Source organism: Musa acuminata, chromosome BXJ2-1 (genome assembly GCF_036884655.1).
Source record: "Musa acuminata AAA Group cultivar baxijiao chromosome BXJ2-1, Cavendish_Baxijiao_AAA, whole genome shotgun sequence".
NCBI classification, from domain to species: Eukaryota; Viridiplantae; Streptophyta; class Magnoliopsida; order Zingiberales; family Musaceae; genus Musa; species Musa acuminata.
Genome location: NC_088338.1, coordinates 24,890,858 through 24,905,860, shown reverse-complemented (window position 1 = coordinate 24,905,860; position 15,003 = coordinate 24,890,858). Strand labels below are relative to the sequence as shown.

General features: G+C 54.7%; 6 non-coding genes and 21 pseudogenes across 6 annotated transcripts; all 27 read right to left on the bottom strand.

The window, feature by feature from the left end:
• Nucleotides 1-220: 220 nt before the first annotated feature.
• On the bottom strand, nt 221-339 carry LOC135603051 (5S ribosomal RNA; annotated as a pseudogene).
• A 350-nt stretch (nt 340-689) lies between these two features.
• Nucleotides 690-808, bottom strand: LOC135601833 (5S ribosomal RNA; annotated as a pseudogene).
• A 350-nt stretch (nt 809-1,158) lies between these two features.
• LOC135604421 (5S ribosomal RNA) lies at nt 1,159-1,276 on the bottom strand (annotated as a pseudogene).
• Nucleotides 1,277-1,626: 350 nt separating this feature from the next.
• On the bottom strand, nt 1,627-1,745 carry LOC135602257 (5S ribosomal RNA; annotated as a pseudogene).
• Nucleotides 1,746-2,095: 350 nt separating this feature from the next.
• LOC135603319 (5S ribosomal RNA) lies at nt 2,096-2,214 on the bottom strand (annotated as a pseudogene).
• Nucleotides 2,215-2,564: 350 nt separating this feature from the next.
• Nucleotides 2,565-2,683, bottom strand: LOC135602756 (5S ribosomal RNA; annotated as a pseudogene).
• Nucleotides 2,684-3,033: 350 nt separating this feature from the next.
• LOC135601095 (5S ribosomal RNA) lies at nt 3,034-3,152 on the bottom strand. The gene has a single exon (XR_010483399.1). It is a non-coding gene; the product is annotated as a 5S ribosomal RNA (ribosomal RNA).
• Nucleotides 3,153-3,502: 350 nt separating this feature from the next.
• Nucleotides 3,503-3,621, bottom strand: LOC135602621 (5S ribosomal RNA; annotated as a pseudogene).
• Nucleotides 3,622-3,971: 350 nt separating this feature from the next.
• On the bottom strand, nt 3,972-4,090 carry LOC135600508 (5S ribosomal RNA). The gene has a single exon (XR_010482829.1). It is a non-coding gene; the product is annotated as a 5S ribosomal RNA (ribosomal RNA).
• Nucleotides 4,091-4,440: 350 nt separating this feature from the next.
• Nucleotides 4,441-4,559, bottom strand: LOC135601840 (5S ribosomal RNA; annotated as a pseudogene).
• A 350-nt stretch (nt 4,560-4,909) lies between these two features.
• On the bottom strand, nt 4,910-5,028 carry LOC135600110 (5S ribosomal RNA). Its single transcript, XR_010482441.1, has one exon. It is a non-coding gene; the product is annotated as a 5S ribosomal RNA (ribosomal RNA).
• A 350-nt stretch (nt 5,029-5,378) lies between these two features.
• LOC135602316 (5S ribosomal RNA) lies at nt 5,379-5,497 on the bottom strand (annotated as a pseudogene).
• A 350-nt stretch (nt 5,498-5,847) lies between these two features.
• LOC135599310 (5S ribosomal RNA) lies at nt 5,848-5,966 on the bottom strand (annotated as a pseudogene).
• A 579-nt stretch (nt 5,967-6,545) lies between these two features.
• LOC135602464 (5S ribosomal RNA) lies at nt 6,546-6,663 on the bottom strand (annotated as a pseudogene).
• A 350-nt stretch (nt 6,664-7,013) lies between these two features.
• On the bottom strand, nt 7,014-7,131 carry LOC135601544 (5S ribosomal RNA). Its single transcript, XR_010483835.1, has one exon. It is a non-coding gene; the product is annotated as a 5S ribosomal RNA (ribosomal RNA).
• Nucleotides 7,132-7,481: 350 nt separating this feature from the next.
• LOC135604142 (5S ribosomal RNA) lies at nt 7,482-7,600 on the bottom strand (annotated as a pseudogene).
• Nucleotides 7,601-7,949: 349 nt separating this feature from the next.
• On the bottom strand, nt 7,950-8,068 carry LOC135600771 (5S ribosomal RNA). Its single transcript, XR_010483084.1, has one exon. It is a non-coding gene; the product is annotated as a 5S ribosomal RNA (ribosomal RNA).
• Nucleotides 8,069-8,418: 350 nt separating this feature from the next.
• On the bottom strand, nt 8,419-8,537 carry LOC135602853 (5S ribosomal RNA; annotated as a pseudogene).
• A 350-nt stretch (nt 8,538-8,887) lies between these two features.
• LOC135603865 (5S ribosomal RNA) lies at nt 8,888-9,006 on the bottom strand (annotated as a pseudogene).
• A 350-nt stretch (nt 9,007-9,356) lies between these two features.
• LOC135602538 (5S ribosomal RNA) lies at nt 9,357-9,475 on the bottom strand (annotated as a pseudogene).
• Nucleotides 9,476-9,825: 350 nt separating this feature from the next.
• Nucleotides 9,826-9,943, bottom strand: LOC135599334 (5S ribosomal RNA; annotated as a pseudogene).
• A 350-nt stretch (nt 9,944-10,293) lies between these two features.
• On the bottom strand, nt 10,294-10,412 carry LOC135603610 (5S ribosomal RNA; annotated as a pseudogene).
• Nucleotides 10,413-10,761: 349 nt separating this feature from the next.
• LOC135601015 (5S ribosomal RNA) lies at nt 10,762-10,880 on the bottom strand. The gene has a single exon (XR_010483321.1). It is a non-coding gene; the product is annotated as a 5S ribosomal RNA (ribosomal RNA).
• A 350-nt stretch (nt 10,881-11,230) lies between these two features.
• On the bottom strand, nt 11,231-11,349 carry LOC135604305 (5S ribosomal RNA; annotated as a pseudogene).
• A 350-nt stretch (nt 11,350-11,699) lies between these two features.
• LOC135604140 (5S ribosomal RNA) lies at nt 11,700-11,818 on the bottom strand (annotated as a pseudogene).
• Nucleotides 11,819-12,168: 350 nt separating this feature from the next.
• LOC135603609 (5S ribosomal RNA) lies at nt 12,169-12,287 on the bottom strand (annotated as a pseudogene).
• Nucleotides 12,288-14,849: 2,562 nt separating this feature from the next.
• LOC135601966 (5S ribosomal RNA) lies at nt 14,850-14,968 on the bottom strand (annotated as a pseudogene).
• Nucleotides 14,969-15,003: the final 35 nt, after the last annotated feature.

Sequence of the window (15,003 nt, the reverse complement as noted above, 5' to 3'; positions counted from 1 at the left end):
CGAGCCCTAGCCCGACGACGTCGTATTGGTCACGGCAAGCGCGTGCCGAAACCATCGGCACTTTCTAGAACGATCTCGGAATCGCTATTGCGACCCCAGTCCGGAAAGCTCTCTCTGAGCCCCTCGATACTGACTGCGTAGCGGTCACAGCAAATTTCCAGCCGCAAAACAATCGTCTCGGAGCTCTACGGGAGATGTTTCGTATCCCGGGATGCAAAAAGGAGTGCAACACGAGGACTTCCCAGGGGGTCACCCATCGTAGTACTACTCTGGCCCAAGCACGCTTAACTTTGGTGTTTTGATGGGATCCGGTGATTTAGTGCTGCCATTATCGCACCTGTTTCGCGAGCTTCGTCCCTCGCCTATGTGCAAATCGCGGTCGGCGCATCAACGTCCGGAGCCTCTTGCCCGTCCTGAAACCGTCGTCGCTTTCTCGAACGTTCACGAAATCCCTATTGCAAGCTCTCTCCGAGCCCTAGCCCGACGACTGCCTATCGGTCACGGCAAGCGCGTGCCGGAACCATCGGCACTTTCTAGAACGATCTCGTAATCGCTATTGCGACCCCAATTCGGAAAGCTCTCTCCGAGCCCCTCGATACTGACTGCGTAGCGGTCACAGCAAATTTCCAGCCCCAAAACAATCGTCTCGGAGCTCTACGGGAGATGTTTCGTATCCCGGGATGCAAAAAGGAGTGCAACACGAGGACTTCCCAGGGGGTCACCCATCCTAGTACTACTCTGGCCCAAGGACGCTTAACTTTGGTGTTTTGATGGGATCCGGTGATTTAGTGCTGGCATTATCGCACCCGTTTCGCGTGCGTCGTCCCTCACCTATGTGCATGTTGCGGTCGGCGTATCAATGTCCGGAGCCTCTTGCCCGTCACGAAACCGTCGGCGCTTTCTCGAACGTTCACGAAATCCCTATTGCAAGCTCTCTACGAGCCCTATCCCGACGACTGCGTATTGGTCACGGCAAGCGCGTGCCGAAACCATCGGCACTTTATAGAACGATCTCGGAATCGCTATTGCGACCCCAATCCGGAAGGCTCTCTTTGAGCCCCTCGATACTGACTGCGTAGCGGTCACAGCAAATTTCCAGCCCCAAAACAAACGTCTCGGAGCTCTACGGGAGATGTTTCGTATCCCGGGATGCAAAAAGGAGTGCAACACGAGGACTTCCCAGGGGGTCACCCATCGTGTACTACTCTAGCCCAAGCATGCTTAACTTCGGTGATTTGATGGGATCCGGTGATTTAGTGCTGCCATTATCGCACCCGTTTCGCGAGCTTCGTCCCTCGCCTATGTGCACGTCGCGGTCGGCGCATCAACGTCCGGAGCCTCTTGCCCGTCACGAAACCGTCGTCGCTTTCTCGAACGTTCACGAAATCCCTATTGCAAGCTCTCTCCGAGCCCTAGCCCGACGACTGCGTATCGGTCACGGCAAGCGCGTGCCGAAACCATCGGCACTTTATAGAACGATCTCGGAATCGCTATTGCGACCCCAGTCCGGAAAGCTCTCTCCGAGCCCCTCGATACTGACTGCGTAGCGGTCACAGCAAATTTCCAGCCGCAAAACAATCGTCTCGGAGCTCTACGGGAGATGTTTCGTATCCCTGTATGCAAAAAGGAGTGCAACACGAGGACTTCCCAGGGGGTCACCCATCCTAGTACTACTCTGGCCCAAGCACGCTGAACTTCGGTGTTTTGATGGGATCCGGTTATTTAGTGCTGGCATTATCGCACCCGTTTCGCGAGCTTCGTCCCTCGCCTACGTGCACGTCGCGGTCGGCGCATCAACGTCCGGAGCCTCTTGCCCGTGATGAAACCGTCGTCGCTTTCTCGAACGTTCACGAAATCCCTATTGCAAGCTCTCTCCGAGCCCTAGCCCGACGACTGCGTATCGGTCACGGCAAGCGCGTGCCGAAACCATCGGCACTTTCTAGAACGATCTCGGAATCGCTATTGCGACCCCAATCCGGAAAGCTCTCTCTGAGCCCCTCGATACTGACTGCGTAGCGGTGAAAGCAAATTTCCAGCCCCAAAACAATCGTCTCGGAGCTCTACGGGAGATGTTTCGAATCCCGGGATGCAAAAAGGAGTGCAACACGAGGACTTCCCAGGGGGTCACCCATCGTAGTACTACTCTGGCCCAAGCACGCTTAACTTTGGTGTTTTGATGGGATCCGGTGAGTTAGTGCTACCATTATCGCACCCGTTTCGCGAGCTTCGTCCCTCGCCTATGTGCACATCGTGGTCGGCGCATCAAAGTCCGGAGCCTCTTGCCCGTCATGAAACCATCGTCGCTTTCTCGAACGTTCACGAAATCCCTATTGCAAGCTCTCTCCGAGCCCTAGCCCGACGACTGCGTATTGGTCACGGCAAGCGCGTGCCGGAACCATCGGCACTTTCTAGAACGATCTCGTAATCGCTATTGCGACCCCAATTCGGAAAGATCTCTCCGAGCCCCTCGATACTGACTGCGTAGCGGTCACAACAAATTTCCAGCCCCAAAACAATCGTCTCGGAGCTCTACGGGAGATGTTTCGTATCCCGGGATGCAAAAAGGTGTGCAACACGAGGACTTCCCAAGGGGGCACCCATCGTAGTACTACTCTGGCCCAAGCACGCTTAACTTCGGTGATTTGATGGGATCTGGTGATTTAGTGCTGGCATTATCGCACCCATTTCGCGAGCTTCGTCCCTCGCCTATGTGCACGTCGCGGTCGGCGCATCAACGTCCGGAGCCTCTTGCCCGTCACGAAACCGTCGTCGCTTTCTCGAACGTTCACGAAATCCCTATTGCAAGCTGTCTCCGAGCCCTAGCCCGACGACTGCGTATAGGTCACGGCAAGCGCGTGCCGAAACCATCGGCACTTTCTAGAATGATCTCGGAATCGCTATTGCGACCCCAATCCGGAAAGCTCTCTCCGAGCCCCTCGATACTGACTGTGTAGCGGTCACAGCAAATTTCCAGCCCCAAAACAATCGTCGCGGAGCTCTACAGGAGATGTTTCGTATCCAGGGATGCAAAAAGGAGTGCAACACGAGGATTTCCCAGGGGGTCACCCATCGTAGTACTACTCTGGCCCAAGCACGCTTAACTTCGGTGTTTTGAGGGGATCCGGTGATTTAGTGCTGGCATTATCGCACCCGTTTCGCGAGCTTCGTCCCTCGCCTATGTGCACGTCGCGGTCGGCGCATCAACGTCCGGAGCCACTTGCCATTCACGAAATCGTCGTCGCTTTCTCGAACGTTCACGAAATCCCTATTGCAAGCTCTCTCCGAGCCCTAGCCCGACGACTGCATTTCAGTCACGGCAAGCGCGTGCCGAAACCATCGGCACTTTCTAGAACGATCTCGGAATCGCTATTGCGACCCCAATCCGGAAAGCTCTCTCGGAGCCCCTCGATACTAACTGCGTAGCGGTCAAAGCAAATTTCCAGCCCCAAAAGAAACGTCTCGGAGCTCTACGGGAGATGTTTCGTATCCCGGGATGCAAAAAGGAGTGCAACACGAGGACTTCCCAGGGGGTCACCCATCGTAGTACTACTCTGGCCCAAGCACGCTTAACTTTGGTGTTTTGATGGGATCCGGTGAGTTAGTGCTGCCATTATCGCACCCGTTTCGCGAGCTTCGTCCCTCGCCTATGTGCACATCGCGGTCGACGCATCAAAGTCCGGAGCCTCTTGCCCGTCATGAAACCGTCGTCGCTTTCTCGAACGTTCACGAAATCCCTATTGCAAGCTCTCTCCGAGCCCTAGCCCGACGACTGCGTATCGGTCACGGCCAGCGCATACCGGAACCATCGGCACTTTCTAGAACGATCTCGTAATCGCTATTGCGACCCCAATTCGGAAAGCTCTCTCCGAGCCCCTCGATACTGACTGCGTAGCAGTCACAGCAAATTTCCAGCCCCAAAACAATCGTCTCGGAGCTCTACGGGAGATGTTTCGTATCCCGGGATGCAAAAAGGAGTGCAACACGAGGACTTCCCAGGGGGTCACCCATCGTAGTACTACTCTGGCCCAAGCACGCTTAACTTCGGTGTTTTGATGGGATCCGGTGATTTTGTGCTGGCATTATCGCACCCGTTTCGCGAGCTTCGTCCCTCGCCTATGTGCACGTCGCGGTCGGCGCATCAACGTCCGGAGCCTCTTGCCCGTCCCGAAACCGTCGTCGCTTTCTCGAACGTTCACGAAATCCCTATTGCAAGCTCTCTCCGAGCCCTAGCCCGACGACTGCGTATCGATCACGGCAAGCACGTGCCGAAACCATCGGCACTTTCTAGAACGATCTCGGAATCGCTATTGCGACCCCAATCCGGAAAGCTCTCTCCGAGCCCCTCGATACTGACTGCGTAGCGGTCACAACAAATTTCCAGCCCCAAAACAATCGTCTCGGAGCTCTACGGGAGATGTTTCTTATCCCGGGATGCAAAAAGGAGTGCAACACGAGGACTTCCCAAGGGGGCACCCATCGTAGTACTACTCTGGCCCAAGCACGCTTAACTTCGGTGTTTTGATGGGATCTGGTGATTTAGTGCTGGCATTATCGCACCCGTTTCGCGAGCTTCGTCCCTCGCCTATGTGCACGTCGCGGTCGGCGCATCAACGTCCGGAGCCTCTTGCCCGTCACGAAACCGTCGTCGCTTTCTCGAACGTTCACGGAATCCCTATTGCAAGCTCTCTACGAGCCCTAGCCCGACGACTGCGTATAGGTCACGACAAGCGCGTGCCGAAACCATCGGCACTTTCTAGAACGATCTCGGAATCGCTATTGCGACCCCAATCCGGAAAGCTCTCTCCGAGCCCCTCGATACTGACTGCGTAGCGGTCACAGCAAATTTCCAGCCCCAAAACAATCGTCGCGGAGCTCTACAGGAGATGTTTCGTATCCCGGGATGCAAAAAGGAGTGCAACACGAGGACTTCCCAGGGGGTCACCCATCGTAGTACTACTCTGGCCCAAGCACGCTTAACTTCGGTGTTTTGATGGGATCCGGTGATTTAGTGCTGGCATTATCGCACCCGTTTCGCGAGCTTCGTCCCTCACCTATGTGCACGTCGCGGTCGGCGCATCAACGTCCGGAGCCTCTTGCCCGTCCCGAAACCGTCGTCGCTTTCTCGAACGTTCACGAAATCCCATTTGCAAGCTCTCTTCGAGCCCTAGCCCGACGACTGCGTATCGATCACGGCAAGCACGTGCCGAAACCATCGGCACTTTCTAGAACGATCTCGGAATCGCTATTGCGACCCCAATCCGGAAAGCTCTCTCCGAGCCCCTCGATACTGACTGCGTAGCGGTCACAACAAATTTCTAGCCCCAAAACAATCGTCTCGGAGCTCTACGGGAGATGTTTCGTATCCCGGGATGCAAAAAGGAGTGCAACACGAGGACTTCCCAGTGGGGCACCCATCGTAGTACTACTCTGGCCCAAGCACGCTTAACTTCGGTGTTTTGATGGGATCTGGTGATTTAGTGCTGGCATTATCGCACCCGTTTCGCGAGCTTCGTCCCTCGCCTATGTGCACGTCGCGGTCGGCGCATCAACGTCCGGAGCCACTTGCCATTCACGAAATCGTAGTCGCTTTCTCGAACGTTCACGAAATCCCTATTGCAAGCTCTCTCCGAGCCCTAGCCCGACGACTGCATATCGGTCACGGCAAGCGCATGCCGAAACCATCGGCACTTTCTAGAACGATCTCGGAATCGCTATTGCGACCCCAATCCGGAAAGCTCTCTCGGAGCCCCTAGATACTGACTGCGTAGCGGTCAAAGCAAATTTCCAGCCCCAAAACAAACGTCTCGGAGCTCTACGGGAGATGTTTCGTATCCCGGGATGCAAAAAGGAGTGCAACACGAGGACTTCCCAAGGGGTCACCCATCGTAGTACTACTCTGGCCCCAGCACGCTTAAATTCGGTGTTTTGATGGGATCCGGTGATTTAGTGATGCCAATATCGCACCTGTTTCGCGTGCATCGTCCCTCACCTATGTGCACGTTGCGGTCGGCGCATCAACGTCTGGAGCCTCTTGCCCATCACGAAACCGTCGGTGCTTTCTCGAACGTTCACGAAATCCCTATTGCAAGCTCTCTCCGAGCCCTAGCCCGACGACTGCGTATCGAACACGGCAAGCACGTGCCGAAACCATCGGCACTTTCTAGAACGATCTCGGAATCGCTATTGTGACCCCAATCCGGAAAGCTCTCTCCGAGCCCCTCGATACTGACTGCGTAGCGGTCACAGCAAATTTGAGCCTCTTGCCCGTCACGAAACCGTCGTCGCTTTCTCTAACGTTCACGAAATCCCTATTGCAAGCTCTCTCCGAGCCCAAACCCGACGACTGCGTATCGGTCACGGCAAGCTCGTGCCGAAACCATCGGCACTTTCTAGAACGATCTCGGAATCGCTAATGCGACCCCAATCCGGAAAGCTCTCTCCGAGCCCCTCGATACTGACAACGTAGCGGTCACAGCTAATTTCCAGCCCCAAAACAATCGTCTCGGAGTTCTACGGGAGATGTTTCGTATCCCGGGATGCAAAAAGGAGTGCAACACGAGGACTTCCCAGGGGGTCACCCATCGTAGTACTACTCTGGCCCAAGCACGCTTAACTTCGGTGTTTTGATGGGATCCGGTGATTTATGCTGGCATTATCGCACCCGTTTCGCGAGCTTCGTCCCTCGCCTATGTGCACGTCGCGGTCGGCGCATCATCGTCCGGAGCCTCTTGCCCGTCCCGAAACCGTCGTCGCTTTCTCAAACGTTCACGAAATCCCTATTGCAAGCTCTCTCCGAGCCCTAGCCCGACGATTGCGTATCGATCACGGCAAGCACGTGCCGAAACCATCGGCACTTTCTAGAACGATCTCGGAATCGCTATTGCGATCACAATCCGGAAAGCTCTCTCCGAGCCCCTCGATACTGACTGCGTAGCGGTCACAGCAAATTTCCAGCCCCAAAACAATCGTCTCGGAGCTCTACGGGAGATGTTTCATATCCCGGGATGCAAAAAGGAGTGCAACACGAGGATTCCCAGGGGGTCACCCATCGTAGTACTACTCTGGCCCAAGCACGCTTAACTTCGGTGTTTTGATGGGATCCGGTGATTTAGTTCTGGCATTATCGCACCCGTTTCGCGAGCTTCGTCCCTCGCCTATGTGCACGTCGCGGTCGGCGCATCAACGTCCGGAGCCTCTTGCCCATCACGAAACCGTCGGCGCTTTCTCGAACGTTCACGAAATCCCTATTGCAAGCTCTCTCCGAGCCCTAGCCCGACGACTGCGTATCGATCACGGCAAGCACGTGCCGAAACCATCGGCACTTTCTAGAACGATCTCGGAATCGCTATTGCGACCCCAATCCGGAAAGCTCTCTCCGAGCCCCTCGATACTGACTGCGTAGCAGTCACAACAAATTTCTAGCCCCAAAACAATCGTCTCGGAGCTCTACGGGAGATGTTTCGTATCCCGGGATGCAAAAAGGAGTGCAACACGAGGACTTCCCAGGGGAGCACCCATCGTAGTACTACTCTGGCCCAAGCACGCTTAACTTCGGTGTTTTTATGGGATCTGGTGATTTAGTGATGGCATTATCGCACCCGTTTCGCGTGCTTCGTCCCTCACCTATGTGCACGTTGCGGTCGGCGCATCAACGTCCGGAGCCTCTTGCCCGTCACGAAACCGTCGGCGCTTTCTCGAACGTTCACGAAATCCCTATTGCAAGCTCTCTCCGAGCCCTAGCCCGACGACTGCGTATCGGTCACGGCAAGCGCGTGCCGAAACCATCGGCACTTTCTAGAACGATCTCGGAATTGCTATTGCGACCCCAATCCGGAAAGCTCTCTCCGAGCCCCTCAATACTGACTGCGTAGCGGTCACAGAAATTTCCAGCCCCAAAATAATCGTCTCGGAGCTCTACGGGAGATGTTTCGTATCCCGAGATGCAAAAAGGAGTGCAACACGAGGACTTCCCAGGGGGTCACCCATCGTAGTACTACTCTGGCCCAAGCACGCTTAACTTCAGTGTTTTGATGGGATCCGGTGATTTAGTGCTGGCATTATCGCACCCGTTTCGCGAGCTTCGTCCCTCGCCTATGTGCACGTCGCGGTCGGCGCATCAACGTCCGGAGCCTCTTGCCCGTCACGAAACCGTCGGCGCTTTCTCGAACGTTCACGAAATCCCTATTGCAAGCTCTCTCCGAGCCCTAGCCCGACGACTGCGTATCGGTCACGGCAAGCGCGTGCCGAAACCATCGGCACTTTCTAGAACGATCTCGGAATCGCTATTGCGACCCCAATCCGGAAAGCTCTCTCCGAGCCCCTCAATACTGACAGCGTAGCGGTCACAGCAAATTTCCAGCCCCAAAACAATCGTCTCGGAGCTCTACGGGAGATGTTTCGTATCCTGAGATGCAAAAAGGAGTGCAACACGAGGACTTCCCAAGGGTTCACCCATCGTAGTACTACTCTGGCCCAAGCATGCTTAACTTCGGTGTTTTGATGGGATCCGGTGATTTAGTGCTGGCATTATCGCACCCGTTTCGCGAGCTTCGTCCCTCGCCTATGTGCACGTCGCGGTCGGCGCATCAACGTCCGGAGCCTCTTGCCCGTCACGAAACCGTCGGCGCTTTCTCGAACGTTCACGAAATCCCTATTGCAAGCTCTCTCCGAGCCCTAGCCCGACGACTACGTATCGGTCACGGCAAGCGCGTGCCGAAACCATCGGCACTTTCTAGAACGATCTCGGAATCGCTAATGCGACCCCAATCCGGAAAGCTCTCTCTGAGCCCCTCGATAATGACTGCGTAGCGGTCACAGCAAATTTCCAGCCCCAAAACAATCATCGCAGAGCTCTACGGGAGATGTTTCGTATCCCGGGATGCAAAAAGGAGCGCAACACGAGGACTTCCCAGGGGGTCACCCATCGTAGTACTACTATGGCCCAAGCACGCTTAACTTCGGTGTTTTGATGGGATCTGTTGATTTAGTGCTGGCATTATCGCACCCGTTTCGCGAGCTTCGTCCCTCGCCTATGTGCACGTCGCGGTTGGTGCATCAACGTCCGGAGCCTCTTGCCCGTCACGAAACCGTCGTCGCTTTCTCGAACGTTCACGAAATCCCTATTGCAAGCTCTCTCCGAGCCCTAGCCCGACGACTACGTATCGGTCACGGCAAGCGCGTGCCGAAACCATCGGCACTTTCTAGAACGATCTCGGAATCGCTAATGCGACCCCAATCCGGAACGCTCTCTCTGAGCCCCTCGATACTGACTACGTAGCGGTCACAGCAAATTTCCAACCCCAAAACAATCATCGCAGAGCTCGACGGGAGATGTTTCGTATCCCGGGATGCAAAAAGGAGCGCAACACGAGGACTTCCCAGGGGGTCACCCATCGTAGTACTACTCTGGCCCAAGCACGCTTAACTTCGGTGTTTTGATGGGATCTGTTGATTTAGTGCTGGCATTATCGCACCCGTTTCGCGAGCTTCGTCCCTCGCCTATGTGCACGTCGCGGTCGGTGCATCAACGTCCGGAGCCTCTTGCCCGTCACGAAACCGTCGTCGCTTTCTCGAACGTTCACGAAATCCCTATTGCAAGCTCTCTCCGAGCCCTAGCCCGACCACTGCGTATCGGTCACGGCAAGCTCGTGCCGAAACAATCGGCACTTTCTAGAACGATCTCGGAATCGCTAATGCGACCCCAATCCAGAAAGCCCTCTCTGAGCCCCTCGATACTGACTGCGTAGCGGTCACAGCAAATTTCCATCCCCAAAACAATCATCTCAGAGCTCTACGGGAGATGTTTCGTATCCCGGGATTCAAAAAGGAGTGCAACACGAGGACTTCCCAGGGGGTCACCCATCGTAATACTACTCTAGCCCAAGCACGCTTAACTTCGGTGTTTTGATGGGATCTGTTGATTTAGTTTGGCATTATCGCACCCGTTTCGCGAGCTTCGTCCCTCGCCTATGTGCACGTCGCGGTCGGCGCATCAACGTCCGGAGCCTCTTGCCCGTCACGAAACCGTCGTCGCTTTCTCGAACGTTCACGAAATCCCTATTGCAAGCTCTCTCCGAGCCCTAGCCCGACGACTGCGTATCGATCACGGCAAGCACGTGCCGAAACCATCGGCACTTTCTAGAACGATCTCGGAATCGCTATTGCGACCCCAATCCGGAAAGCTCTCTCCGAGCCCCTCGATACTGACTGCGTAGCGGTCACAACAAATTTCCAGCCCCAAAACAATCGTCTCGGAGCTCTACGGGAGATGTTTCGTATCCCGGGATGCAAAAAGGAGTGCAACACGAGGACTTCACAGGGGGTCACCCATCGTAGTACTACTCTGGCCCAAGCACGCTTAACTTCGGTGTTTTGATGGGATCTGGTGATTTAGTGATGGCATTATCGCACCTGTTTCGTGAGCTTCGTCCCACGCCTATGTGCACGTCCCGGTCGGTGCATCAATATCCGGAGCCTCTTGCCTGTCACGAAACCGTCGGCGCTTTCTCGAACGTTCACGAAATCCCTATTGCAAGCTCTCTCCGATCCCTAGCCCGACGACTGCGTATCGGTCACGGCAAGCGCGTGCCGAAACCATCGGCACTTTCTAGAACGATCTCGGAATCGCTATTGCGACCCCAATCCGGAAAGCTCTCTCCGAACCCCTCAATACTGACTGCGTAGCGGTCACAGAAATTTCCAGCCCCAAAACAATCGTCTCGGAGCTCTACGGGAGATGTTTCGTATCCCGAGATGCAAAAAGGAGTGCAACACGAGGACTTCCCAGGGGGTCACCCATCGTAGTACTACTCTGGCCCAAGCACGCTTAACTTCGGTGTTTTGTTGGGATCCGGTGATTTAGTGCTGGCATTATCGCACCCGTTTCGCGAGCTTCGTCCCTCGCCTATGTGCACGTCGCGGTCGGCGCATCAACGTCCGGAGCCTCTTGCCCGTCACGAAACGGTCGGCGCTTTCTCGAACGTTCACGAAATCCCTATTGCAAGATCTCTCCGAGCCCTAGCCCGACGACTGCATATCGGTCAAGGCAAGCGCGTGCCGAAACCATCGACACTTTCTAGAACGATCTCGGAATCGCTAATGCGACCCCAATCCGGAAAGCCCTCTCTGAGCCCCTCGATACTGACTGCGTAGCGGTCACAGCAAATTTCCATCCCCAAAACAATCATCTCAGAGCTCTACGGGAGATGTTTCGTATCCCGGGATGCAAAAAGGAGTGCAACACGAGGACTTCCCAGGGGGTCACCCATCGTAGTACTACTCTGGCCCAAGCATGCTTAACTTTGGTGTTTTGATGGGATCTGTTGATTTAGTTCTGGCATTATCGCACCCGTTTCGCGAGCTTCGTCCCTCGCCTATGTGCACGTCGCGGTCGGCGCATCAACGTCCGGAGCCTCTTGCCCGTCACGAAACCGTCGGCGCTTTCTCGAACGTTCACGAAATCCCTATTGCAAGCTCTCTTCGAGCCCTAGCCCGACGACTGCGTATCGGTCACGGCAAGCGCGTGCCGAAACCATCGACACTTTCTAGAACGATCTCGGAATCGCTAATGCGACCCCAATCCAGAAAGCCCTCTCTGAGCCCCTCAATACTGACTGCGTAGCGGTCACAGCAAATTTCCATCCCCAAAACAATCATCTCAGAGCTCTACGGGAGATGTTTCGTATCCCGGGATGCAAAAAGGAGTGCAACACGAGGACTTCCCAGGGGGTCACCCATCGTAGTACTACTCTGGCCCAAGCACGCTTAACTTCGGTGTTTTGATGGGATTTGTTGATTTAGTTCTGGCATTATCGCACCCGTTTCGCGAGCTTCGTCCCTCGCCTATGTGCACGTCGCGGTCGGCGCATCAACGTCCGGAGCCTCTTGCCCGTCACGAAACCGTCGTCGCTTTCTTGAACATTCACGAAATCCCTATTGCAAGCTCTCTCCGAGCCCTAGCCCGACGACTGCGTATCGGTCACGGCAAGCTCGTGCCGAAACAATCGGCACTTTCTAGAACGATCTCGGAATCGCTAATGCGACCCCAATCCGGAAAGCTCTCTCTGAGCCCCTCGATACTGACTGCGTATCGGTCACAGCAAATATCCAGCCCCAAAACAATCGTCTCGGAGCTCTACGGGAGATATTTCGTATCCCGGGATGCAAAAAGGAGTGCAACACGAGGACTTCACAGGGGGTCACCCATCGTAGTACTACTCTGGCCCAAGCACGCTTAACTTCGGTGTTTTGATGGGATCTGGTGATTTAGTGATGGCATTATCGCACCTGTTTCGCGAGCTTCGTCCCTCGCCTATGTGCACGTCGCGGTCGGCGCATCAACGTCCGGAGCCTCTTGCCTGTCACAAAACCGTCGGCGCTTTCTCGAACGTTCACGAAATCCCTATTGCAAGCTATCTCCGATCCCTAGCCCGACGACTGGGTATCGGTCACGGCAAGCGCGTGCCGAAACCATCGGCACTTTCTAGAACGATCTCGGAATCGCTATTGCGACCCCAATCCGGAAAGCTCTCTCCGAGCCCCTCAATACTGACTGCGTAGCGGTCACAGAAATTTCCAGCCCCAAAACAATCGTCTCGGAGCTCTACGGGAGATGTTTCGTATCCCGAGATGCAAAAAGGAGTGCAACACGAGGACTTCCCAGGGGATGGAGTCAGAGAACTCATCACGGCGTGGAGCCACCACTGCGTTAAACCTCACATGCACTATGCTAGGGTTCGATCTGGGATATGTCAGGCCTTGACGAGGACGTCAAGTTAATTGGGTTGGGGATAGTGTAATATCCCATTAGTCCCACATCGGAAGTGGGGAATGTGTGTGATTAGCTTATAAGGGCCTGATGAGTGTACTACGTTACCTCCCGCTTAAGCATTTTGGTCCGCCGTTGAGGACCAAAATGGAGTTATTGGCCAGTTAGCTCATCAGACCCGGGTCGTGACATTTGGTATCAGAGCCGACCTAGCATTAGGGCAGGGTGAGAGGGCTGCAGTAGGAAAGGGCTACCCGTGGATGGAGTCAGAGAACTCATCACGGCGTGGAGCCACCACTGAGTTAAACCTCACATGCACTATGCTAGGGTTCGATCTGGGATATGTCAGGCCTTGACGAGGACGTCAAGCTAATTGGGTTGGGGATAGTGTAATATCCCATTAGTCCCACATCGGAAGTGGGGAATGTGTGTGATTAGCTTATAAGGGCCTGATGAGTGTACTACGTTACCTCCCGCTTAAGCATTTTGGTCCGCCGTTGAGGACCAAAATGGAGTTATTGGCCAGTTAGCTCATCAGACCCGGGTCGTGACATTTGGTATCAGAGCCGACCTAGCATTAGGGCAGGGTGAGAGGGCTGCAGTAGGAAAGGGCTACCCGTGGATGGAGTCAGAGAACTCATCACGGCGTGGAGCCACCACTGTGTTAAACCTCACATGCACTATGCTAGGGTTCGATCTGGGATATGTCAGGCCTTGACGAGGACGTCAAGTTAATTGAGTTGGGGATAGTGTAATATCCCATTAGTCCCACATCGGAAGTGGGGAATGTGTGTGATTAGCTTATAAGGGCCTGATGAGTGTACTACGTTACCTCCCGCTTAAGCATTTTGGTCCGCCGTTGAGGACCAAAATGGAGTTATTGGCCAGTTAGCTCATCAGACCCGGGTCGTGACATTTGGTATCAGAGCCGACCTAGCATTAGGGCAGGGTGAGAGGGCTGCAGAAGGAAAGGGCTACCCGTGGATGGAGTCAGAGAACTCATCACGGCGTGGAGCCACCACTGAGTTAAACCTCACATGCACTATGCTAGGGTTCGATCTGGGATATGTCAGGCCTTGACGAGGACGTCAAGTTAATTGGGTTGGGGATAGTGTAATATCCCATTAGTCCCACATCGGAAGTGGGGAATGTGTGTGATTAGCTTATAAGGGCCTGATGAGTGTACTACGTTACCTCCCGCTTAAGCATTTTGGTCCGCCGTTGAGGACCAAAATGGAGTTATTGGCCAGTTAGCTCATCAGACCCGGGTCGTGACATTTGGTATCAGAGCCGACCTAGCATTAGGGCAGGGTGAGAGGGCTGCAGTAGGAAAGGGCTACCCGTGGATGGAGTCAGAGAACTCATCACGGCGTGGAGCCACCACTGAGTTAAACCTCACATGCACTATGCTAGGGTTCGATCTGGGATATGTCAGGCCTTGACGAGGACGTCAAGCTAATTGGGTTGGGGATAGTGTAATATCCCATTAGTCCCACATCGGAAGTGGGGAATGTGTGTGATTAGCTTATAAGGGCCTGATGAGTGTACTACGTTACCTCCCGCTTAAGCATTTTGGTCCGCCGTTGAGGACCAAAATGGAGTTATTGGCCAGTTAGCTCATCAGACCCGGGTCGTGACAGGGGGTCACCCATCGTAGTACTACTCTGGCCCAAGCATGCTTAAATCGGTGTTTTAATGGGATCCGGTGATTTAGTGCTGGCATTATCGCACCCGTTTCGCGAGCTTCGTCCCTCGCCTATGTGCACGTCGCGGTCGGAGCATCAACGTCCGTAGCCTCTTGCCCGTCACGAAACCGTCGGCGCTTTCTCGAACGTTCAGGAAATCCCTATTGCAAGCTCTCTCCGAGCCCTAGCCCGACGCCTGCATATCGGTCACGGCAAGCGCGTGCCGAAACCATCGACACTTTCTAGAACGATCTCGGAATCGCTAATGCGACCCCAATCCGGAAAGCTCTCTCTGAGCCCCTCGATACTGACTGCGTAGCGGTCACAGCAAATTTCCATCCTCAAAACAATCATCTCAGAGCTCTACGGGAGATGTTTCGTATCCCGGGATGCAAAAAGGAGTGCAACACGAGGACTTCCCAGGGGGTCACCCATCGTAGTACTACTCTGGCCCAAGCACGCTTAACTTCGGTGTTTTGATGGGATCTGGTGATTTAGTTCTGGCATTATCGCACCCGTTTCGCGAGCTTCGTCCCTCGCCTATGTGCACGT